The 25932-nt window shown below is 39.2% G+C and overlaps 1 protein-coding gene and 1 long non-coding RNA gene across 5 annotated transcripts in view; one reads left to right on the top strand and one right to left on the bottom strand.

Moving 5' to 3' along the window:
* The window catches only part of LOC144310742 (uncharacterized), a 42786-nt gene extending 31233 nt beyond the window's left edge, over nt 1–11553 (bottom strand). The window contains exons 1-2 of the long non-coding RNA XR_013376414.1: nt 11487–11553; nt 404–513 (exon numbers count right to left, since the gene is read on the bottom strand). This is a non-coding gene — a long non-coding RNA (uncharacterized LOC144310742). The remainder of the gene's footprint in view (nt 1–403; nt 514–11486) is intronic.
* Nucleotides 1–25932, top strand: part of JAK1 (Janus kinase 1) — a 155564-nt gene that overhangs the window by 82161 nt on the left and 47471 nt on the right. The gene's annotated exons all lie outside the window — the stretch shown is intronic.

The following is a 25932-nucleotide window of genomic DNA, read 5'->3' as shown; positions in this document are numbered from 1 at the left end:
TATCGTCTTCTCCACTCCATGAAACACACTGTATCCCTGCCTGCTTTCAACCCTACTGTCTCTGGGACCCTCTCTTCCTAATCATCTCAGACCAAGTGGTATGTGTGTGCCAGCTTGCTTGTCAGGCAGCTCCTGTGTGAAGTAACCCCCTGCTAACCAGGTGCCCTCAAACCAGGAAAAGAAATACACCATTAAATACCACAATGTAATTTGGAGAAAAAAAAAACATTAATTTGATTGGAATACCTTACACTGCACTTCAATAGTTTAATAATAGGAAGGAGAAATAAAAACATAGCAATAGCTAGCATAATGCTAGACAGCAGTAAAGCTCAGTTCTTGTGTTTTTTGTTTGTTTATTCATTGGTTGATTCATTCATTTGTTCACTCAGCAGCCACTTACCATGTCTGTTATGTTGCCAGTCATGTTTTAGTGGTCCGGGCTTTGGCTGAATAGAAGCTTGGTGAAGCCTCTGACCTCATCGGAGAGTTTGGACTTGCTTGATTTTCAATCTGGAGAAAGGGCACCTCTAATTACACAACTTTACCTATACATAGAGGTTTGCCTTAGTCCACTGGACTGCTATAGCAAAATACCAGATATAAGGGGTTTATAAACAAAAATTTATCTCTCAGGGTGCCTCGGTGGCCCAGCTGGTTAGGTGTCTGCCTTAGGTTCAGGTCATGATCTCCAGGTCCTGGGACAGAGCTCCACATAGTGCTCCCTGGTCAGTGGGGAGTCTGCTTCTCCTTCTCTCTCCCTCTCCCCATTTGTGTGCACTTGGCTCTCGTTCTTTCTCTCTCTCTCTCTCTCGCTCACTCAATAAGTAATAGATAAAATCTTTTTTAAAAATTATTTGTCATAGTTCTATAGATTGGAAGTCCAAGATCAGAGTGCCAGCACTCTGAGGGTCCTCTTTAGGGTCTCAGATTTCTTATTGTATACTCACATTGCACAAAGGGCTAGGGAGCTCTGGGGTATCTCTTTTATGAGAGCAGTATGCTGTTTATAAGGGCTCTACCCTCATGGCCTGATCACCTCCCAAAGGCCCTACCTCCTGACACCATCACATTAGCTGTTAGAATTCCAGTGTGACTTGAGGGGACACAAACATTCAGACCTAATAAGGTTATATTTACACTGAATGTTTACTTTATTTAAACAAGGTGTGCTATGAACATATAGTCTATACTGAAGAGTGTTGGCATATGTTTCCATTTTAGTAAGCTTGGAATGAAGTACAGCAATTTGAATGTCTAGTAAGGTTGTTTAAATGGAATTTTGCTAGTAAAAGGAGTAACAACATTAATACTGAAAAGATTGGAGCCTTAACTACCTCCTTCTACTCTGAGATCTTTGGGGCCTTCTCCTTAATGCACTGATTTAGACAAAACATAATTAATATTTTCGTTTTCAATCTGCATAGTCAAACTTCAAATTGGAATAAGTGGGGAGAATACTTGTGTGGATATGTTGACAGTTTGAATAGGGGAATATATACAAAGGAATATAGAGTACCTGCAAATGGTAGCTCTGTAGAAAGATTTCTATCGTGTTAAAATTAATAAGGATACAGCCCAATATACATGTCTTTTTGAGAGGATCACTACTGTGAGAATAAGGACCAAAAAAACTAGCCTTATGTATGGCTTAATAGAGGTTTTATGTTAAAGTATTTGATAAAAAATATTTGTGATTACAGTGAAGAATGTTTTAACCCAAGCCATGTTGACCTGACCAGACTTTACATTACCAATACTATTTAGAGGTAAATAGACATTTTTTAAAGTATCTGAAATGTTCTATCTGTTAAAGAGGTCAGTAATCTCCTTTACTTCTTCATTATTCTTTTTCTTTAGTTTCATTTTGGACAGATGGTGCAATGCCAAATACTTTTGAACATGTCTTAAGACCCAAACTGGGAAAATTTGATTTAGGAAGATTTAGCTGATGGGAATAGCAGAGTAAGGGTCATAATTGTATTTCAGTCAGCGGATACATTTTGGTGTAAGCTGAGTCTTCCTAGCTTTTTTGTAGTCTTCACTCTCTGGTAGTAAAGGAATGTGTGCATTTCACTAGTATGTTTTATTGTACTTGGAGGTAGCTCCTTTGTCTTTTCAGGGGCCAAATTTCATAAAATTAGAGGAGTCATGCCATTGCAGGGCTGTGAGAGCACTCCTGACATATCTTACTTGTATGCTTTTGTTGTACCTGAGGAACCTGAGGCTCAGAGAGGTAGATTTATTATAGCAGTAATGGGTCTGGTACCCTTTATAAATTTCACTTTGCTACAGGTCTAACAAAGGCCCACAGAGGTTTATTATGCTAGGAAAATGGCATCCTTTCTTTCAGAGCCCGACCTTTTCATTTTCTAATATCTGTTCCTTAAGGATGCCCGGAGGAATATGTAAGGGTATTTAGATAAGATGTAAGTATTATATGTTTGACTTCATAGAAGTACCCCTGCACCCAATCTGTATCCTGATACTTACTGTTCAGAATTGAGGTTAGGCTACAACAGCATCTGAACTGGTTCCATCCCTCATCATCACTATTACTCTCTAAAACTGTTTACAGTGCTTTACCACACTGACTCAATTATAAAGGTGTTAACTGGAAAGTTTACTGTACTTTGGATCCCTGGACGTGTCTCTACTTTGTATGCATTTCCTCACTGCTTACAGATTTGTTAGAAAAGAAGTTTTGAGTATGTGCGTTTGAGAGAGAAAGTTGAAAGGAAAAATAAAAACACAAGGATGAGAGATGTCCCTACATATGTGGATCCCTGGCTTTTGTCATCAACTTACTTTGTGAGTCATATCACCTCTCTCAGCCAATATTGATTTACTTGTTACTTCTGGAGCATGTATTGTGTGTCAAAACATGGCAGGTACAGCCTCTGCCTTCTTAGTTGTTAAGAAGGAGGTGGTGACTGAGTAGTAAAGGTGGTAAGAAGTTTTTGGATGTGTGAGATACTTTGAAGCTAACGCTGATAGAATTCGTGATGGTTTGGATGTGGGATGTGAGAGAAAGAGGTATGTCAAGGTTTGGGTTTTCTCTCAACATGCTGAATAGTGGTGACATTTACTGAGGAGGAGGGGAGTGGTTTGTGGTGCTGCAGGAATCAAGTGTTATTTTTTTATATGGGCTTTTTTTTTTTTAAAGATTTTATTTATTTATTCATGAGAGACACACAGAGAGAGGCAGAGACACAAGCAGAGGGAGAAGCAGGCTCCATGCAGGGAGCCTGATGTGGGACTTGATCCTGAGACTCCAGGATCACGCCCTGAGCCAAAGGCAGATGCTCAACCGCTGAGCCAACCAGGTGTCCCTTCTATATGGGCTTTAAGTGCTTATTAGACTCCTAAGTAGAGAGGTGGAAGAAGTAATTGAGTATTTGAGATGAGAGTCTGAGAAGTAAGTTTGGAGATGGTCAGCATGTAAATCATGTGGCTGGCTGGGGGTGATTGCTTGTGAGTGTAGTTATGTTTGTGAGTGTAATTAGAGAAAAGGTGTGAAGATCAGGGTTTGAGACCTGGGGCCTACCCACAGTTTGGAGACAGGGAAATGGAGGAGGCTCCAGCCTCTGAAAATGAGGATGCTAGAACTTGACCCCTCCTTCTATCTCAAAGTTGTTATAGAGATTGTATAGGATACTACACATGAATGCACACTGAAAATTATTTGCTGCTTAATTGCATGAATAAATATCGGAGTAGGGGAAGTTACATAGGGAAATCATTTTCACACTTGACTTTTCTTCTGAAAATCTATTTGTTATGGGGTTGTGTGTGAATTTCATCTATAGCAGAGGATCACAGTGTGTAGGTTATGTAATTGTGAGGGAAGAGGGGCTGGGCATGGGGAGGACATTTGGGGAAGTTTACAAGAGGCCTGTCATATGATGTATGCTCTAAATGTGGTTATTTCTATCAGTTCAAGAAAATACTTACATAAATACATATACAGCCAAAGGGTCATGAACTATTACCCTTATGTGGAGTAAGGGTAAAAATATTATAGTAAAAATATTTAACACTGATATCGACATTTGTAAAGATATACCCATGCATAAAAATAATGTGTATATACTCAATGTGAATTGAGTTGTCTGTTTTTGTAAACAGATATCTGCTTGAGTTCCCAAATCTTAGTAGGCTGTTAGAGCTTGGCGTCATCTCACTCTCTGCCTGCTCCCTTCTCTATCGTCTTCCCTTCAGTGGGAACGAGGCAGTTTCCTGAAAAGTGGGTTTTCTTCTGGGAAGGCTCTGTGGCAAGTTGCCAGTGTGTCATATAACTTATCCAGTCACATGGAAGAGAAGACTAGCAAAAAGATGGGGGATAAAAACAGGAAAATCAAGTAGGTCAGAGGATAGAAGGAAGGCCAAGGCAAAAAAAGGCAGAGGTCCATTTGGGGTGGAGTTGGGGATAGGCATCTCCACCGTCCACTCAGTGACCTTTTTTTATTTCTTTCTCCTGTGTTATTTTCTTTGTGCTCACTTGCTATTATCAGAATCACAAAGACTTTTCCTCAGGTGTTTGGGAAGTTATATTTCCCTATTACTCAATAACCAAATATTACCTTCCAGAATGCCTGCTGGAGATGACATTGCAAAAATGCCCCATTCCCCCTCACTTTTATTAGTACCTTTTTGGTACCTTTTTGGTTTGATCTGATTAAACTGAAGTCTTAGATTTTATTCCTATGCTTGTGTTTCTCCAGTTCTAGGATGTGAGAGAGGATGGAGGGACAGAGAATATGAATATAAGTGATTGATGGAATGATGGATAGTAGGATGGAATGATGGATAGTAGGATGGATGGATGGATGAATAGGTGCCTTTTCTGAAGATCTGGTATATTAAATTATCCAGCTAGGAAAGAAAGATGGATTTCTGAGATGGATACTTTAAGATAAATTTGTAGAATTTGGTAAGTGAAAGAGAGCATGGAGATCATCTGATTCAGATTTTTCCAAATATACCAGTAAAAAAGAAGTGCATAGATCAAATAATTTTACAAAAATTGGATACTTATTACACTTATTAACATATTAGCAAGAGTTCTTGCTGTTAAAGATCCTATTTAAATTTGCTTAACTACTGTTTCCCAATTTATTTCATTATGGGCCTCCACTTCTCTCTGAGTTTTCTGAGCAATATGTATATAAACCAATTATTATCATTGCATAGAAATACAGGGTTTCAGAAAACAGTTTTGGAATGCTGATTTAATCTAGTCCTTACATTTATTTATTTTTTATTTTTGTTATTACGTTGTTTATTTTTTTATACATGGTATTAACGTTTTATTAAAACATTTTTTTATTGAAGTTCAATTTGCCAACATATAGCATAACACCCAGTGCTCATCCCGGCAAGTGCCCCCCTCAGTGCCCATCACCCAGTCACCCCAACCCTCCGCCCACCTCCCCTTCCACTACCTCTTCCTTGTTCATTTCCCAGAGTTAAGTGTCTATCATGTTTTGTCACCCTCACTGATATTTTCACTCATTTTCTCTCCTTTCCCTTTATTCCCTTTCACTAATTTTTATATTCCCCAAATGAATGAGACCATAGAATGTTTGTCCTTTTCCGATTGACTTATTTCACTCAGTATAATACCCTCCAGGTCCTTCCACGTCGAAGCAAATAGTGGGTATTTGTCGTTTCTAATGGCTGAGTACTATTCCATGGTATGCATAAACCACATCTTCTTTATCCATTCATCTTTCGATGGACACCGAGGCTCCTTCCACAGTTTGGCTATTGTGGACATTGCTGCTATAAACATCGGGGTGCAGGTGTCCCGGCGTTTCATTGCATCTGAATCTTTGGGGTAAATCCCCAACAGTGCAATTGCTGGGTCGTAGGGCAGGTCTATTTTTAACTCTTTGAGGAACCTCCACACAGTTTTCCAGAGTGGCTGTACCAGTTCACATTCCCACCAACAGTGCAAGAGAGGGTTCCCCTTTCTCCACATCCTCTCCAACATTTGTTGTTTCCTGTCTTGTTAATTTTCCCCATTCTCACTGGTGTGAGGTGGTATCTCATTGTGGTTTTGATTTGTATCTCCCTGATGGCCAGTGATGTGGAGCATTTTCTCATGTGCTTGTTGGCCATGTCTATGTCTTCCTCTGTGAGATTTCTGTTCGTGTCTTTTGCCCATCTCATGATTGGATTGTTTGTTTCTTCTCTGTTGAGTTTAATAAGTTCTTTTTTTATAAAAATATTATTTATTTATTCATGAGAGACACACAGAGAAAGAGAGAGAGAGAGAGGCAGAGACACAGGCAAAGGGAGAATCAGGCTTCATGCAGGGAGCCTGATGTGGGACTCGATCCCAGGTCTCCAGGATCATGCCCTGGGCTGAAGGCGGTGCTAAACCACGAGCCACCCGGGCTGCCCTAATAAGTTCTTTATAGATCTTGGATACTAGCCCTTTATCTGATAGGTCATTTGCAAATATCTTCTCCCATTCTGTAGTTTGTCTTTTAGTTTTGTTGACTGTATCCTTTGCTGTGCAAAAGCTTCTTATCTTGATGAAGTCCCAATAGTTCATTTTTGCTTTTGTTTCCTTTGCCTTCGTGGATGTATCTTGCAAGAAGTTACTGTAGCTGAGTTCAAAAAGGGTGTTGCCTGTGTTCTCCTCTAGGATTTTGATGGAATCTTGTCTCACATTTAGATTATTCATCCATTTTGAGTTTATCCTTGTGTGTGGTGTAAGAGTTTCATTCTTCTGTGGTCTAGTTTCATTCTTCTGTATGTGGATTCCAATTTTCCCAGCACCATTTATTGAAGAGACTTCTTTCCAGTGGATAGTCTTTCCTGCTTTGTCGAATATTAGTTGACCATAAAGTTCAGGGTCCACTTCTGGATTCTCTATTCTGTTCCATTGACCTCTGTGTCTGTTTTTGTGCCAGTACCACACTGTCTTGATGACCAGAGCTTTGTAGTACAACCTGAATTCTGGCATTGTGATGCCCCCAGCTATGATTTTCTTTTTTAATATTCCCCTGGCTGTTCAGTGGCTTTTCTGATTTCACACAAATCTTAAGATGATTTGTTCCAACTCTCTGAAGAAAGTCCATGGTATTTTGATAGGGATTGCATTAAATGTAAATTGCCCTGGGTAACATTGACATTTTCACAATATTAATTCTTCCAATCCATGAGCATGGAATATTTTTCCATCTCTTTGTGTCTTCCTCAATTTCTTTCAGAAGTGTTCCATAGTGCTTAGGGTATAGATCCTTTACCTCTTTGGTTAGGCTTATTCCTAGGTATCTTCTGCTTTTGGGTGCAATTGTAAATGGGATTGACTCCTTAATTTCTCTTTCTTCAGTCTCATTGTTAGTGTATAGAAATGCCACGGATTTCTGGGCATTGATTTTTGTGTCCTGCCACACTGTCGAATTGCTGTATGAGATCTAGCTCTTACATTTATTTTTAAGCTTGCTGCTTAACTTCTCTTGGTCTTTGTCCACATTTATAATATGAGTAAAAGTAGGTTGAATGTATTAATAACTTATGGCATTCCTGGCTCTGACATTTTCTGGTTCAGGTAGATTCATTGACGAAACCAACATTTTAAAAAGTGTATCTGTTTCTGTGTTAAAGAAATTTGTCTTTCTTGTTCTTCACTATAACCATAGCATCTCCTACAGTGCTTGAAACATAGTAGCATCTTAGTGTTATTGAACAAATATATACCTTTTAGTTTCAGAGCACTGTGCCAGTTATGCCTTGATACTTAAGAGATCTTGTTCTTGCCCTCCAGAAACTTGTAGTTGGTGACTTTCTGAGAGCATGGGAGATGAGAGCAGGGAGAGAGAACCCAAGTTAGATATTGATTGTGATAAGCTATAGGATGTAGGCATATTGGACATGATTTCTGACCCTGAGTGAGAGGCGTGGACTATACCATAAGTGGGTTGTGTTACGATGATTTTCATGACAAAAGGTGTCGTTTAGAGCTGTGGTCATGGTAGCAACCACACAGTTTTATCCCTGACCAGGACTTTATGATAGTAGCAGTGCTAGGAAATAAGAGCTAGTATTATTCCCATTTTATTTTTGAATTTTTGCAAATTTTTATTCTTTATTCGTATTTTATCTTTAAATACATTTCTAACGTGTTGCTTATACTTCCAGTCACAATCAGGTCAACAGAGATCATTCATCTATCTATCTATCTATCTATCTATCTATCTATCTATCTATCTATCTATCATCTATCTATCTATCTATCTATCATTGGCATATAACAGTGTATTTGTTTTAGGTGTTCAACATAATGATTTGAGATGTGTGTGTGCATATACATATATAGTGAAATGATCACCGCAATAAGTTTTGTTAACATCCATCACCATACAGTTAACAACTTTTTCTTAAAATGAGAACTTCTAAGATTTATTCTCTTAGTACAGTATTGTTAATATGCAATACAGTATTGTTAACTATAGTCACCATGGTCTACATCACATCCAGAGTACTTATTTATCTTATAACTGGAAGTTTGTACCTTTTGACCACCTTCACTCATTTTGCCTGCCCCCCCCCCCGCCTCCAACCACCACCAAAACCATCAATCTGTTCTTTGTATCTATGAGCAATCTTTGTTGTTGTTATTTTTAGATTTCATGTATAAGTGAAATCATACAGTATTTGTCTTTTTCTGTTTGACATATTTCACTTAATATAATTCCCTCAGCATGCATTCACATTGTCCCAAAGGCAGAATTTCCTTCTTTCTCATGGCTGAATAATATTCCACTGTATGTATATATGTGTATGTATGTATATATCACATTTTCTTTATCCATTCTTGAGTGGACAGAGACTTAGATTGTTTCCATATCTTGGCTATTGTAAATAATGCTGCTATGAACATGTAAGGTGCAGGTATCTTTTTGAGTTAGTGTTTTTGTTTCCTTTTGATAAAAACTCAGAATGGAATTGCTGGATCATATGGTTGTTATATTTTTAATTTTTTGAGAACTCTCCAAATTGTCTTCCATAGTAGTTGCACCACTTTACACTCCTACCAACAGTGCACAAAAGTTCCCTTTATTCCACATCCTTGTCAACACATATTTTTCGTCTTTCTGATAATAGCCATCCTAACATACGTGAGGTGACATCTCATTTTGGTTTTGATTTGCATTTCTCTGTTTAGTGATATCTAGAAATTTTTTATGTACCTTTTCGCTATCTGTATGTCTTCTTTGGGAAAATGTCTATTCAGATCCTCTGGCCACTTTATAATTGGATTGGTTGTTTTTTTGTTCTTTGTTTTTGTCTTTCTTTTTTTTTGTAAGTGAATAAGTGAGCTAAAACACCGTCCTTTAGCTTTTATCAACTGGTTAACAGGGAGATGCTGCTCAGTTTTACTTATGGCAAAAATTTTAGAACTGATTTTACTGATGAGAGCGCCAAAAAGAGTAAAATGTATTGGCTGTTCTAGTTTTACCACTTACTGGCTACACTGGCATTTGGCAGATAATATAATCTCTCTGAGCCTACCTTTCCTCACTTATCTGAAGAAATGAAGACTCCCTGACCTCCCTCACAAGGTTATTATGATTAAGTGAGAACACTGTGGTAAAGAATACATCCTAATAATACTATTTTCATTTTCTATGGTGATTTTCAAGATCAAGGAATATCTTTACCCATATTATTTTATTTCTCTAAATAATCTTAAAGTTTTACATGCCTTCATGCAGAGGAATATTACTCAGCCATAAAAAGGAATGAAATACTTATATAGGCTAAACATGGATGGACCTTGAAAAATTATGTTAGCTGAAAGAAGCCAGATACAAATGGGAAGAAGACAGGCCAAATAGTTAGGTACATGAAGTTTAAAATCATGTACCTGATCCTAACTCTGGTTTTTCACATAGAATGTATGTTAACTTAGTCATGTTCCTAAATCTCTGAGCCCCAATTCCTTTATTTATAAAATGGGCCTCAATCAATGATATTGGGAAAACTAGACAGCCACATGTAAAGGAATGAAACGGGACCATGCTTACACCACACGTAAAAAAACAACTCAAAATGGATTAAAGACTAGAACTATAAAATTCCTAGCAGAAAACATAGGCAGTAAGCTCTATGACAGTCTTGGAGGTGATATTTGGATTTGACACCAAAAGCAAAGGCCACAAAAGCAAAAACAAACAAGTGGGATTACATCAAACTAAAAAGCTTCTGCACAGCAATGGAAACCATCAACGAAATGAAAAGGCAACCTACTGAATGGAAGAGAATATTTGCAAATCCTATATCTGATAAGAGATTAATATCCAAAATATAAACAAAACTCCTATAATTCAACAGCAAAAAATAACCAAGCAATATGAATATATACATGATTCCATTTATGTGCAATGTTCAGGATAAACACAAAGATTAATGATCACCAGGGAATGTGGTAAGGGAGAGTGGAGAGTGGCCACTAAAGGTCATGGGGTTGATGAAAATGTTCTAGGATTAGGTAGTAGGATGGTTGTAAAACTATGAATATTCTAAAACCCACTGAATTGTACGCTTTAAAACAATAAAAATATTTAGGAGCTCCTGGGTGGCCCAGTTAAGTATCTGCCTTTGGCTCAGGTCATGATCCTCGGGTCCTGATATTGAGCTCTACATCAGGCTTCCTGCTCAGCAGGACATTTACTTCTTCTCCTTCTGTCTGCTGCCCACCCCCCACTTGTGCTCTCTCGCTGTCAAATAAATAAAGGAAGAAAATCATTAAAAAAATAAATGCAAAAAAAAATAAATGCAGAATGGTATATTGTGTTCACGTAGACTAAGTGAGTACTTCTGGAGGGAATTATGGATGGTCAGGGGAGGCATCCTAGAAAAGGAAATCTCTAAACATTCTTTCTCCAGGCAGTTACAGAGCAGGATTATAAATGCTGCTGTAAAGGTAAGCATAGGATGCTGTGATGATGCCTTGACTTAGCAGATGGGTCAAGTTGGGGAAGCCTGCCTGCATAACTCAGCACATTTGGAGTCTAGGTACAAATGGCGATAAGCCACAGAAGGTTAGATTACAAGTAACCTTGAAGGCTACCTTTCCTAAGAGGGTAGGAGAGAGAAAGCATAAGGTTTTGAGATTCGCAGTTTAGAAACATGGCTGGCTACATCGTGGAGACAGGAATAGAGGAAATGAGAAGGATGGCGGGAACTTTTCAGGAGACTGTTACCCTAATTTGAGAAGCAATCATAGAATGATGGAGAAAAGTGGAGGAAGACAAAGCAGTTACCAGTGATTGGGGCTTAGCAGTTGGATGTGTAAGCAGCCTGTTCCTACCAGGACCTGTGTCTATCCCACAGCTGTCCCATCCTCAATCTGACCCCAGCCTCCCTCCTCAATCTTGTCTCCTGCCTCCCTGCAGAAGTGTGCATACCACTGCCAACTGCCCCCCATGGAGGCTTGCTGATTTTCTGCCTGATGCCCGGGATCACACCTTTATCTTCGCCTGTAATGGAGCTCACTTCTCTTTGTTGTCCAGATCTCTGAATTAGAAGGCCTGTAGATTCATCCGTGCTGGAATGCTCTCTTTCTTCTCTGAAGTCATAGTACTTAGTCATTCATTAGCAAATAATTACATTTTGCCTTGTCACATCTCTTAATTGCTTTTGGTCTTTAGTAATTCCTGAACTGTTTTAAAATTACAGCGGGCAAAGTGTGACATATGATGGCCCACATGGTGGACTCTAAGAATCAGCTTTCCTGAATCCCAGTCCCAGTGCCCAACTCCCTGTGTAACCTGGGAATTACTCCCCCTCACCACCACCACCCCAGTTTGAGTAGTAGCATGTAGTTTTCAAAGAATACTTGGAAATTTTTAAAAATAATTTATTTATTCATGAGAGAGACACACACAGAGAGGGGCAGAGACACAGGTAGAGGGAGAAGCAGGCTCCATGCAGGGAGCCCGATGTGGGACTTGATCCCAGCACCCCAGGATCACAACCTGAGCTGAAAGCAAATGCTTAACTGCTGAGCCACCTAGGCATCCCAATACTTGGAAAATCTTAAAAAGCATGCAAAATGGACTAATCCCCAATCCCCAAGTACCTGAAATAATCACTGTTAACACAGGTAATTTTTCGTATTATGTCCTTTCCATCCTCCATCTTTTTTCCTCTCTCTAGGGTATGCATGTGTCTATGCAACATAGCTGGGACCATCCTCTGCATGCTATTTTGTAAACTTTTTTCATCAATGTATTGTGAGTTCGCTGAATCAAAACATGAGAATTTTTAAATACAAATTGACATGTGGAGCCAAATTGTCTTCAAAGAAGGTTGCACCAAAAACTGAATAGTAGTTATCTCTAGAGAATAGGGAGAGGAACTTTTGCTTTTTAATGGTATCTGTCTGTATCGTTGAATATATATTTTTATTAACATGAGTCTAAATAACTTTTATAGTTTGAACATGACAGTAATTTAAACCTCTACTTTTAATCCAGGCTTGAATCTGAATTTAAAAACAACTATATGACCTTTACTGATCAGATGGATAAAAAATGGCATCCTGTTTTAATTTGACTATTGGTAAAATTTGACCTTTTTGCCATGATCATTTGTTATTTTTTCTTAAACCTTTCACGAGTCACCTAATCTCTGTAGGCCTTAGTTTGCTTTTGAGTAAAAGAAGAGGAATGATATTTAAAATTATTATAAGGATTAATGGAGATCAGTATCAAAAATGCTTTGTAAGCTGTAAAAAGTCTTAATATTTATTGTGTGTTTATTGATTTTGTATTGATTTTGATTAATTTATGGTTATGTGTTCATATAGGCCAACTTTGGTTTTTTGCATTCATTGGGAGAAAGGCTGAAAAAAGGCGAGGTTTCTTTGTTAATATTTATTTTCATGCCATATAGGTTTCATGAGAGTTGGCATTCTTGGACTAGCTTTGTGCTGCATTTCTGTTATTTATTAGCTATGTGTATAGGTGTAATAATGCATTGGACAAACACATTTCTTTTGGCAAAGACCAGAAATGTTCAGGGAACACTTGGCTGGACACACATCAGAGAGTTCTGTGAGCTGATAAAACATTCATGCAAGCTCATGAAACTGTGTAAAATGGATGATAGTACAAGGGACCTTGTTTATGCAAATTCCACTAACTGGATTCCCCTTGCCCCATTCCACCCTTCATAGTTTTGTGAAATGAAAATTGGTCAAAATCATGATTCTAAGGCTTGGGAAGGTCTGATATAGTCTTCTGCATTATCAAAGGCAGATAAATTCTATTCAGTGTGATTTTTGTGAAATCTATATTTAGCTCTCTGGAAACATGGGTACCTTATGCCTGTCAGTTATCCAAAACACTGATTTCTGGATAATAGGGAAACAAGACTGCATAAACAACTCCACTGAGTAATAGATGACCTCCTGGCCTCCTATTTCTGACTCTGTGTTCCCTTTTATCCAAGGACAAGATGTTACAAAAATAATTCAGAGTGACTCCCAAGGGTAGCCCTATGAACTCCTCCCTCGGACTGTACCCACAGAGAAGGGTGAATCACCACAGCAGAATGTTGATTCCCCCAGTGCTGTTAGTAAATGTCCCAGCCAGGCTTTCAGCCATGAGGACACAAGCAACGGGAAAGTTTTTTCTGACTCATTCACAGTGTAATTTGCAGAAGAAAACCTCTAGCTTCTCTCTCTTTTTTTAGATTTGTTTGTTTGTTTGTTTGTTTATTTATTTATTCATTCATTCATTCATTTATGATAGACACAGAGAGAGAGAGAGAGAGGCAGAGACACAGGTAGAGGGAGAAGCAGGCTCCATGTCGGGAGCCCAACGCGGGACTCAATCCCGGGACTCCAGGATCATGCCCTGGGCCAAAGGCAGGCGCCAAACCACTGAGCCACCCAGGGATCCCCCCTCTCTCTTTTTTTAAAAAAAGGTTTGTGTGTATGTGCATACACGTGCATGCTCTTAGTAAGTGAAGGTACAGCCGGGATCTCCCAAATGAATATTCAAACTAGCTCTTACCAGTAACGATATTTGGGGCTATTTTGTCAGCTTTTATTGTCCTGGATGTTCACACTAGGATAAGAGAGGTGGGGAGACCAGTGTCCAGTGCCTATATATCCATGAAGGACTGACTGATTCATTTAAAGTTGTTTAAAATGAGAATATTACTTTTTGACAATGAATTTCATGCCTTTTCTTATCACTCCTTGCGTCTGACCTCCGCCACCCTCACAGAACATTCACATGCCAGGGGACTTTCTTGCTTCAGAGAAATTCATGAGACTGGGTATTTAAGCTCTTCTTGGGCATTGTCTCTTCAGAGGAAAGTCCAGACTCTTTAGTTGGCATTTGTGGTCCATTGTAAATCAACAGCAGCTTTCTTCCTTTCCTCATTTCTTTCTGCTCTACACAGACTTTTTGTTTAGTCTCCCAAGGGGGATTCCCCCTTTCCTTCTTTTGCTGTTTGTTCTTGTTTCCGTTATTTGGAATGTTCCTCTTAGCTCCTACTCTCATCCTGTTTGTATCTTCCCCACCTTGAATGGCCCACTTCAAATCCCACCTCCTCCATAATCATTATACTATTACATGTCTACTGTGGGCCAGTTGTTCTACTAGAACTATATATGTCTCACAGAGTTTAAAACAATCCTGAAAAATAATTACTATTGTCCTTATTTTCAAATGAGAAAACAATCACAGAAAATTAAAAAGTAACTTGAACCCAGCTATTAAGTGTCAGGGCCATTGTTCTGGCTCAAGTCTTCTTGACCTGAATGTTTATCTTCACAGGCTAGTGTTTCCATGAAGCCTTCTGGATTGGACGAACTATGCCAGCCCCTACCTCACACCTTCTATGAACGTGCTCTTTTGCCTTGGTTGGATGTGTGTGTCTTGTGTGCAATTAATCATGTGTTATTACCTTGCCACAATCTTGGATTGTTAATTCTTCTTTGGCAATCAATCTTTTCTTGTATTCTTTTCTTCCCACAGAGCTGTGTATCATAGTCTTTTCATGATGAGGTTTGTTTGTTTATAATGACTTCATGAATGATGTACAGGAGTGAGTTATTCCTCTTGTTATTATGTTTATATTTGTCTATTTAGTCCAATTAGTTGTCAGCATCCTACCATAATACTTTTCTCTATAGTAGTCTTAGCAAATTATCCTCTCCTATCTTTCTACATATTTATTCCCTTGAAAGGAGAGATATAAGAAACTCCATAGCTGGTGTCTATACTGCTCTCCTCCCCCTTTCCAGCAGGAAAATTAAATGTGGTGAATGGAGGTACCAGGGTAGTTCAGTTGGTTAGGCATCTGGCTCTTGATTTCAGCTGGGATCATGATCTCAGGGTCCTGGGGTTGAGCTCCCTGTTGGACTCTGGGCTCAGTGGGGAGTGTGTTGGAGATTCTCTTCCTCTGCCTCTCTCTGCCACTTGTACTCTCTCTCTCTCTCTCTAGTAAGTAAATCTTTTTTAAAAAAATGAATGAATGAATACCAGGCACTGGTAAGTAGTTTGCAGTGAGATGGATGACAATTGGGTTAAATTCAAGTGTTGTCTATTAGACAAAGGCTATTTGATAAAAGAATTATGGTTAGAGACATGCTGTGGATGTGTTTGGGACAAGGGTACAAAAAAGTGTTTCATTAGGTTCTGCCTTCTTGTGTGCAGAGTATTAACTGAGCATTTATCTTGAGAAAAAGTAGCTGTATCTGTTTATCTTTTTTAGTTCACCGATGGAGAAATTTAATTGAAGTTGTTACAAAGGACTCCTAACTGAATACCACCTATCATCTAAACCTCCAAGACCTATGTAACTCCCACTCCTCAAAAATTCCCACTGGTGGCCATACACTGAACTCTTCTATCCATTCACAGTGGTTATCTACATGAGATACATGGAAAGATTTTGCATAGATGAGAAGTAAGCAGAATGGATTTTGAATTCTTTGGGTTCCTGCAAAGATCAACTTTACTCTGATTGTAAAGTTAGAAATTGGGGACTGTGGGAATAAATCGTGGGTTTATAAATATATCATGGGTTTTAAGAATGGTAGTTATTGGCAAAATTTAAAGCATAGTTTGTGCTCTGTGGATATAGTTTCTGTGTTTTCTCAATCTCAGGCATCATTATATAGATTAACCAACTGAATAGCTTTCTGGAAGAAATTATGTTGTGAAACAAAGACTAGGAGCGTGGCATCATACAGTTGATCTCAGCACGGCCATTTGCGTTACAACATCATCAGCTATACACTGTGGGAAAGAGGAATGATCTTCTGGGAGTCAGAGTAATTTCAGATAAAATACATTTCAGTGTTTTATGTTCATCTGGGGAAGGTATACCCATTGAATATAAACAATAAGGGGAGCCTGGATAGCTTAGTCTGTTAAGTGTCCAACTCTTGATTTTGGTTCAGGTCATGATCTTGAGGTTCTGGGATTGAGCCACGCACTGGGATCTGCGCTCAGTGGAGACTCTGCTTGAGGATTGATTCTCTTTTCCTCTCCCTCTGCCCCTCCTCCTGCTTGTGCACTCTTTCTCTTTCTCTTGCTCTCAAATCTTAAAAAGAAAAAAAGAATATAAATAGTGAATATAAAGTAAATATTATTCATAATCTTATAGAGTCCTTTAAACCAGTATTTTTAAAACTGGTTTGTTATTCATTAGTGGATTGTGAAATCTATTTTGAGGGTCTTGTTTAGCATTTAAAAAATGTATTAAAATTGGGGCTCCTGGGTGGCTCAGTGGTTGAGCATCTGCCTTTGGCTCAAGTTGTGATCCTGGGGTTCTGGGATTGAGTCCCACATCAGGCTCCCTGTGGGGAGCCTGCTTCTCCCTCAGCTATGTCTCTGCCTCTCTCTGTGTGTTTCTCATGAACAAATAAATAAACTCTTAAAAAAAATGCTTCTAAGTAAATGCCAAGCGATGCTGTTTAAGTAGACAATAATTATGATTTAGCTTTTTCCTGAGTTACAAAGTTTTGCCAATGAGGAAATGTACAATTTAAACTCCAGGATTCATTACTCCACCTTGAAATTATAGACTCTTTCCAAAAGGAGTTCAAAATGGTGAATACAGGTTATAAAAGGACACCATAATGCTTACATACAATTGCAGATGGCCAAAGGTGATAGAAAGAATTTTTAATATTAAACCTGAAAATAGCTAAGATTCCAACCTCATAATATTGATGAAGAAACACACAAATCTACAGAGAAAAGTCATCTATTGTTAGTTTGTACAAATATGGTCCACTGAGGAGCTCTGCCTGCAGTTTAAGATTGAAGACTTGGTTGGCAAGTATTTCAAAGCTAAACATAAAAACTGATTATAGTGTCTTGGTTGAGGAGAGGTATAAGAAGGACTATTTTTCTTGAGATTTCTTATTTTTCTCCCTTGACATCCTCTGTCTTTTGAGGTAATAGCTAAGTTCTATGAGAGTATAGACTGAAGTGAAATTTGCCATTTGGGGGATTGTTTAGCTCTGAACTCCATTTCTAGAGTGATCCTGTGTTGTCACTGTGAACATTGAAAGAAATGGCAGACACATGAACTCAGTGCAGCCTCTTGGAGCCCTGTGTCCCAGGACTTTGAATCTGGAGGGAATGGTGCAAACATGTAGGAGTGGCTTGAGATCTTTCATGGAAGCAGCAGAGCCAGGAGTCCAGTGTGGTAATGGCTGGTGACCAGTGGTAGCCAGACTAGAATGGTGTCCTGATAAGACTGTTCTGTGTTATCTTTCTCTTAATTCATTTTTATGCTAAGGTAAGTGGAACTGGTTTCTGTTGTTTGCCCGAAGAACCCTGAGTGGTTAAAGAATTACAAGAAAAATATCAAATGGGTTTTTGCCCTAAAAGAGCTTAGTGCATAACACAGAGAGGGTAGGTTAATATGCAGTGTAGACACACAAATAAATTAGGAGAAGTTAGCAAGGGGTGGGGGGATTCAGTATTTTTTCCTGTGTATTCCATTAAATTACGGTTACCCTCAAACTTTGTCAGATGCATTATCAGCAGGAGATTGTTGAAGCATGTCATCTTGGAAATACAAATTAATGAAAAAATTAGCTGTGTTAGGGTGTGGCATAATATGGTTTCAAACCTTCTTTAAGGAACCTTGGAGGTCATCTAGTAATTTTTTTAATTACACAGTATTTCAGCTCAGAAAACTTTAGAGGCTTGCTTAAGACCAGGCAGATCTTGGCAGAACTGGGCTGGATCAAGGGCTCCTTCTACAAGCGATTTCTCTTGTTGCCCGCAGGAGGAAGCTGGCATGTGGACTCTGTCCTCAGTTGGACCTTTCCTTACCTTTCCACACTGTCTACCTCTATCCTACATTGTCCCTCCATCCCCTCCATCGTGATTTTCTTTGCACCTGGCCCTTTCCCAGAACAGCCACACCCTTCCTTTCTGTCTTTTAAAATCGTCTGTCTTCCTCAAAGCTGGGAACAAATTCCATTCTCCTTGATCACTTCACACCCCTCTCTTCTGACCCGTGCTGTTCCTCCTACTTGTCTTAGTGTCCCTCCACATCTACTGTCTGGAGGTCCCTACGCACTTGTTTATCTTGCCAGCTGTTAATAGACTGTAAGTTTTTGGTGGGCTCAGATTTTAATTGTGGTGCTTCTTTAGATTCTGCCAAAGCCTGGTGCCTTGATCAAGAAAATGTGGCAAAGTGAGAAAGGGCAGTGAAGCTGGAGGCGGAGAAATGTGTCTGAGCCCAGTCTTGCCACTCACTGGCTACTTGACCGTGGGAATATCTGAACCTGAATCTTCTCATCTGTGAAACGGGCTCTGAGACTCGAATGTGGTTATAGATGTGAAATCCCTTTTTAAGCTATAAAGTACCGTACAAATGCAAGGTTTTACTGTGATTGTACTGTGATTGTGTTTAATATGTATTTGAGGAATGAATGATTGAAAAGCACGTAAAGTGAAGAGAAGCCATTCTCCCCACCCTGCTTGGAGGGTCTCCTGCCACCATATTCTTGACCCCTATATTCTGTGTTCTCTAATAACATCATAGATGTATTAGTGGTAAAAGAAGAAAAGTAGCAAAGCATCTTGATACAATGTGGCTTTTAGGAAAATACTTATTGGCTTTAATTAGGGAAAGTACTATATTCACTTTGATCAGAAATTGACTCTTAGGGTAAGCAGGCTCATTATTGGGAGCAGTACAGAGAGCCCTGACCCATCGAGGTGGCATTGATTGTTTGATCATCCCTAGAAGTTTATTGTAAATGAAGCAGCACTTACGGTTCTTGGGTATTCCTGGAATTGCTGCTATAGTTAGAAGTGAGTTCTTCTGTGTGGCAGGAATGGCATATAGAAAAGCCATAATTCTGACTTGCTGACAGGAAAAAAATAGCAGATTTTGTATTTATATTATGTCGTCCTTTTGGCTAAAATCCATCAGCTCTGCATAGTATCTTGTGATGCTTTCATCAGAGCAGTTATTGTGGGTCTCAGCAAGGCAGGGGGGACTGGGAGCAACTGCTGCAAGTGACTTCCAAAATTCCTTTGGGTACAGTCCCTAGTCATGAGACTGGAAGGGAAGCAGAGTTCCTTTCCCTGGCTCAGTGTGTGTCTTAGGCCTCAAGGAGATTGCGTGTGCACGTGGATTGGGCCCTAGTCAGTGACCACCAGAACTGTCCTATCCACACCTGCAGCAATTGTGTTAGTTGTGGGTTGGAATGTGGGTAAGGCCTGGGCGTTTCAATCATCTTTTTGACAGTTCTTTCAGTCTCTGGAGGGGAGGTCTTGGAATGAGTTTAGTCTTCTAGGTGGATGGTAGGCTGTGAGAAATACTAAAAAGTCAGAGAAGACTGTGATGTTGGTGACAAGGGACATTTTAAAGTAGATTTACCTGCAGTGGAAAGAGAGAGGTCCTTGGAATCTGGAGTCCTGTGTGTGACTTCTGGCACTCCCACTGATGGGCCTCAAACTTCTGTTGCTTAATAATAAGAATTAAGGGCAGCCCAGGTGGCTCAGCGGTTTAGCGCCACCTTCAGCCCAGGGTGTGATCCTGGAGACCCGGGATCGAGTCTTGCGTCAGGTTCCCTGCATGGAGCCTGCTTCTCCCTCTGCCTGTGTCTCTGCCTCTCTCTATGTCTCATGAATAAATAAAATAAAATCTTAAAAAAAAAAAAAATTAAGTGCAAGTGCCAGCTCCACACATGAGATGTTGCAGATGCTCTGTATAGATTGGAGTTCCCTCTTCTTGACTGGAACGGTGTTCCATCAAGATGTAATCAGTTTAATAGAAGTTCTGGCCAGAATATGAATGCTTGCTGCCTGCTAAACTCTGCATTACGCACTTTATGTGCATTAACTCATTTAACCCTTCACAGCTCTGTGAGATAAATGCCAGCACCACCATCCCCCCCCCCCCCCCCCCGGGCGCTTTTTAACTAAGAACATTAAGGTTTAAGAATGTTAAATAGCTTGCCTAAGATTACAGTAGCTAGTAGATGGGGAAGGCAGGATTCAAACCCAGGTCAGGATGACTCCAACTCACTTTTAACTGCTCTGCTAGATTTATGAAATGGAACTTGATTTATGACCGGGCTTTTGTTCTGAATTCCTGTGTATTCTTTTGTTCTTTAAATAAGCTCACAGCCTACTGAAGTCCTTTGTCATAAAGCCTACAATATATTTCTTTAGCATTTAACGCCTTTCTAAACACTTTCACATCAACGACCTTACTTGAAAAAGGCATTGTGGGATCCCTGGGTGGCGCAGCGGTTTGGCGCCTGCCTTTGGCCCAGGGCGTGATCCTGGAGACCCGGGATCGAATCCCACATCGGGCTCCCAGTGCATGGAGCCTGCTTCTCCCTCTGCCTGTGTCTCTGCCTCTCTCTCTTTCTCTCTGTGTGACTATCATAAATAAATAAAAATTAAAAAAAAAAAAAGAAAAAGGCATTGTTAGGAGCTTGATGAAGACTTTTTGAAAGATCTTTCTGATACTTTAGGCAGGATGTTTCCTCTCAGGTTAAGGGATGAGGAAACTAAGGCTCAGAGATTAAAATGATTTGCTCAGGGTCACCCTTGCTGATTGTGTATTGAACCAGTAATGCTGCTTACTTTGTTACCTTCATTTTTCTTTTAACAACTACAGTTGATCCTTGAGCAACACAAGTTTGAATTTCATGGGTCCACTTATATACTTTTTAAAAAATAAGTACAGTACAGTGGTATAAAATGTATTTTCTCTCCTTTATGATTTTCCTGATAACATTTTTTTTCTCTAGTTTACCTTATTATAGGACCACAGTATGTGATATATATAGCATACAGATAGGTGTTAATTGACTATTTGTGTTATTGGTAAGGCTTCCAGTCAACAGTAGGCTACTAGTAGTTAAATTGGGAGGGGGGACTCAAAAGTTATACGCTGATTTTTGACGGCACAGGGGTTAATGCCCCTAACCCTTGAGTTGTTTGGTGTTCAGTTATATTTAACTACTTATTGATTATCTAATATGTGCTGATGATCAGCACTAAACATAGATTAGAGCTTCTATTGTTATGTTTGGTTTCCTCCCCAGCGGGGAGCCTGATGTGGGACTCAATCCTAGGACCCCAGGATCACCACCCGAACCAAAGACAGATGCTCAACCACTGAGCCACCCAGGTGCCCCTAGACCTAAAATTTCTTGAGCAGCTGATTTCAGGAAATTTTTTTTTTTAATTTTTTTTTTAATATTTTATTTATTTATTCATGATAGTCACAGAGAGAGAGAGAGAGAGAGAGAGAGAGGCGGAGACACAGGCAGAGGGAGAAGCAGGCTCCATGCAGGGAGCCCGACACGGGATTCGATCCCGGGTCTCCAGGATCGCGCCCCGGGCCAAAGGCAGGCGCTAAACCGCTGCGCCACCCAGGGATCCCTCAGGAAATATTTTTAATTACATATTTTTCTTTTCAATTTTTCTTGGTTCTTTAACTTATCAACATTTTGTATTTCCTACTTCAGAAATCAAAAGCTTTGATTCCTTTCAGGTGTACATAAAGTAACTCCCTGTGTGTGTGATGGTTTCTTCAGCAAAAATAACCAGATACTCAAAGTATCGTATTCTGACTCTTCTCATTGATTTTAACCATCATCCAGTTGGTTTTTATCATGTAAATCTGACAGTGGCCTTTGGCCAAAAGCCATCCTATTCTGATCATACTTGTGATTATTAACATGGTCTATTTTTATGTCTCTTCACTATTCAAAATTTAATTGTATATTCTTCCCATATATAGATACCCATATTTCAAAAGATGTCCTTGACAATTTAAGAGGGTTTCTGCGTCTTCAGACGATAGATTTCTAGGAGTTTAACATCTTGGAAAATAGTTATGATATCCCTCTGTTTGTAGCTAGGCCCTGTTCAGATCCACAGAGTTGTGTTTTGTTTCTGTTACTTCTCCCTCATTCAGGAAGTATCAGATACACTTGTCTCCTATATGAGACTTTTGTAAACCAAAGAATGGTGAGACTCTATAAAATTTCCCTGATTTTTTTTTTAATTTTTATTTATTTATGATAGTCACAGAGAGAGAGAGAGAGAGAGAGAGAGGCAGAGACACAGGCAGAGGGAGAAGCAGGCTCCATGCACCGGGAGCCCGATGTGGGACTCGATCCTGGGTCTCCAGGATCGCGCCCTGGGCCAAAGGCAGGCGCCAAACTGCTGAGCCACCCAGGTGTCCCAGGCAGTTTTTTTTTTTTTTTTAATTGAAATTTTGTAAGTCAATTAGACTTACAGAAGAAGAATACACTGCTATCATCAAAAAAGCTTTTGATTACTCACTTTTATTCTTCCCATTTTTCTGAGCTTCTTTATATTCATTTGCATTGGGATTGGGACCCAGTGAGTGAATCATACTATTTTTAAAGGGTATTGTGCGATTTCTACTCTGGTCAGTTTTTTAAGCATTAAAGATTTTCTTTTTGTATCTGTAATAAGAAACTTGAATTGATTTCTTGGAATTATCCAGAATATTGATAAACTGATCTTGCTCTTTTCCTACCTGTTCTTAAGTAAAGAGAGCGCATCTTGCTTGGTTTATATGGAAAGAAATGTTATTTGAATGAAGCTTTTACACAGAGTCTTTAGCAGCAAAAGACTCTTATCATCCTGAATGAGGACAGATGTCATTTCATAGAAAGTGGATCAGCAGTCTTAGATTTAAGTACTTAAAATGGTCTAGCATGTCTTTTAAGTGCTTTATGGGTATTTTTACATTTTAATCATTAGTGTCAGTTTTTTGAGAGCAGAGGTTTTGTTATTATTGCATCAGCATATAAAAACATCATAGTAAATGCATATTGTCTAGAAATTCTGTTCCTGATTATGTTTTCCCTAAGAATTTAATCTCTAGGCTAGCATCACAAATCAATACCATTTTATTGTCCTGTCCAGTAATACTGGAGGTCGGTTTGAAAATTAGGTATACTGTAATTTCAATATACTGTGGCTTGCAGTAGAGAAGGAATGATATAAGAGCAGACCTCTCTTTTACTACAGGTTTTCATAGAATCCTAGTTCTAGAAAAATCTTGGTAATTTTAGGCTGACTCCTTCAAACCTTAGATGAGGCTCAGAGCACCTTGTGACTCTTGAGTTCAATAATAATATGTGATTTGATAGTGCATTTTAAAATCCTTTGTGAGTTCTAAAAGGATATATGCTTTAGTTTTTATTAAAGAGTTTGGGCCTGATGGAACCTACACCTGTCTTCCTGATCTGAAAGGCTCTGAGGGTTCTGAATGTGTCCCTTTACTGATTTGGAGCAGGCTTCTTACTACTCCAGAAAATGGAGCCCATCTGGTCAATTTTCTTTCTTTTTTTCTTTTCTTTTCTTTTCTTTTCTTTTCTTTTCTTTCTTTCTTTCTTTCTTTCTTTCTTTCTTTCTTTCTTTCTTTCTTTCTTTCTTTCTTTCTTTCTTTCTTTCTTTCTTTCTTTCTTTCTTTCTTTCTTTCTTTCTTTCTTTCTTTCTTTCTTCTTATTTATTTATTTATTCATGAGAGACACACAGAGAGAGAGGCAGAGACACAGGCAGAGGGAGAAGCAGACTCCATGCAGGGAGCCTGATGTGGGACTCAATCCCAGGACTCCAGGATCACGCCCTGGGCCAAAGGCAGGCGCCAAACCGCTGAGCCACCCAGGCATCCCCATCTGGTCAATTTTCATTCATACTTGATGATAGCATATAATGGCACGCTTCCAGGAAAACTCAGATCGAGAGGCCCCAGACATGGTGTTAGCAGATACTGCTGATGAACCACCTAGTGCTATTCTTTGCCCAAGAATAAAGGAATATTGGAGAGATTTCCCCATTTATGAAGCTGCAGAAATGAGACCAACCCCTTTCCTCTACTTTGCACATGCTAATCCTTTACCCAGGCTACTTTCTCCTCATCTCCCAGGATATCCATTACATCTCAGCTCATTATTACTTCTCTTTGAGTCCCACACTAGATGACATTCTTCTATTATATCTCTCTCTTTTTCCTTCAGGCATTTTAAGCTCCTTATAATTCTTTATATGCTTCTTTGTTGGATTCCACTGTAGACTATAAGCTCCATGTGAGCAGGAGCTCACATGGAGCTTATGTTGGCTTTCTAATATAGGTCAGCTTCTGGCATGTTCTTTATGTTGGCTTTCTAATATAGGTCAGCTTCTGGCAATGAAAAACTGCTCAAAAATAATGAATTTCCTAAATGTGACATTTGAAACTCAGCTTCTGAGCCGAAGCAAGGTGTTAATGAGCATGTAACTAATTTCATATTGCTGTTTTGGTTCAGGGCAGACTATCTGTTCACATAATTAAAACAATTGATTATATTAAATTTTTAAAAGCTGGGAATATAATGATTTATTCTTTGAATCTTGCTAAAATTGTCCATGTCAAAATAGCCAAGTCAGAGTTGTCATATCAAAATTCATACTTCTATCCTCTGCCTGATCTCCAGAAGATGGTATTGTGACATGATTGATTTTAGATTGCATTTATGTTTTCATTTGTTCCATCTCCCACTTCAGTCATTAGATTCTGTGGGAATACTGGCCTATAGCCTCAGAGGTAACCCATCCTCATCTCCTCCCCACTCTGTACTTCTGTCGTGTAATGCTTGGGACTGTGTCTTCCTAAAGTAGAATTCTAATAAAATGTATTGAATGACCAAGAGAAAACAGATAGTAATTTGCATTAACTTGGAAACCACTTTCATACCACTAAGGGTGGTTGCTCCTTATTTGCAAAAATTACTTAATTCTACTATTAAAAAAGGATGTGTGAGAGGCACCTGGAAAGTTGTTAAAACAATACAGAGCTCTTTTATGTATGTTTTGGGGGTGTGGTGGTGGTTGGTGATGAAGATGATGGGATGGGGTACTTTAATTCTACAGAATCAAATGAGTATTTTTTGTTGTTGTTGCTACCTAAGTATTCAAGTAAGAATAGCTCAAAAAATATTTGGTGAACTAAAAGCATTTTTCATCAGGCCTATTCTTAGGCCTTCCCCCTTTTACTGTATCATATGATGTTTCACCATTAAAATGAGGCCAAGGACAGAACGGGTTGGGAGGAGGGTAATTCTAAAGGAAATGGAAATGGGAAGTAAAAGTGCATATGTTGGGTGTCCTAAACTATTGTTCACAGCCTCAGGAGATAGGTTGACGGAAAAGGCACACGGTCCTCACTTACACTAGACAGGGCACTCTATGCCAGGAAGCAGAAGGCCTTGGCTTCCTTTCTTGAAGCAGTGAAAATACCATCTTTTCAGATGTCTCTCTGTCCTCTCACTGTCATCATCAATTTTTTCCCCTTCTTCCTCCCAAATGCTTTTTCCTGCCCACTTATGATTTGGGCTGCTTCCTTAATAAAAGTGTCCTCTTATTTTCTGATGCAATTACC

The sequence above is a fragment of the Canis aureus genome, chromosome 3 (genome assembly GCF_053574225.1).
Source record: "Canis aureus isolate CA01 chromosome 3, VMU_Caureus_v.1.0, whole genome shotgun sequence".
Lineage (NCBI taxonomy): Eukaryota > Metazoa > Chordata > Mammalia > Carnivora > Canidae > Canis > Canis aureus.
This window is presented reverse-complemented; position numbering and strand designations above follow the sequence as displayed.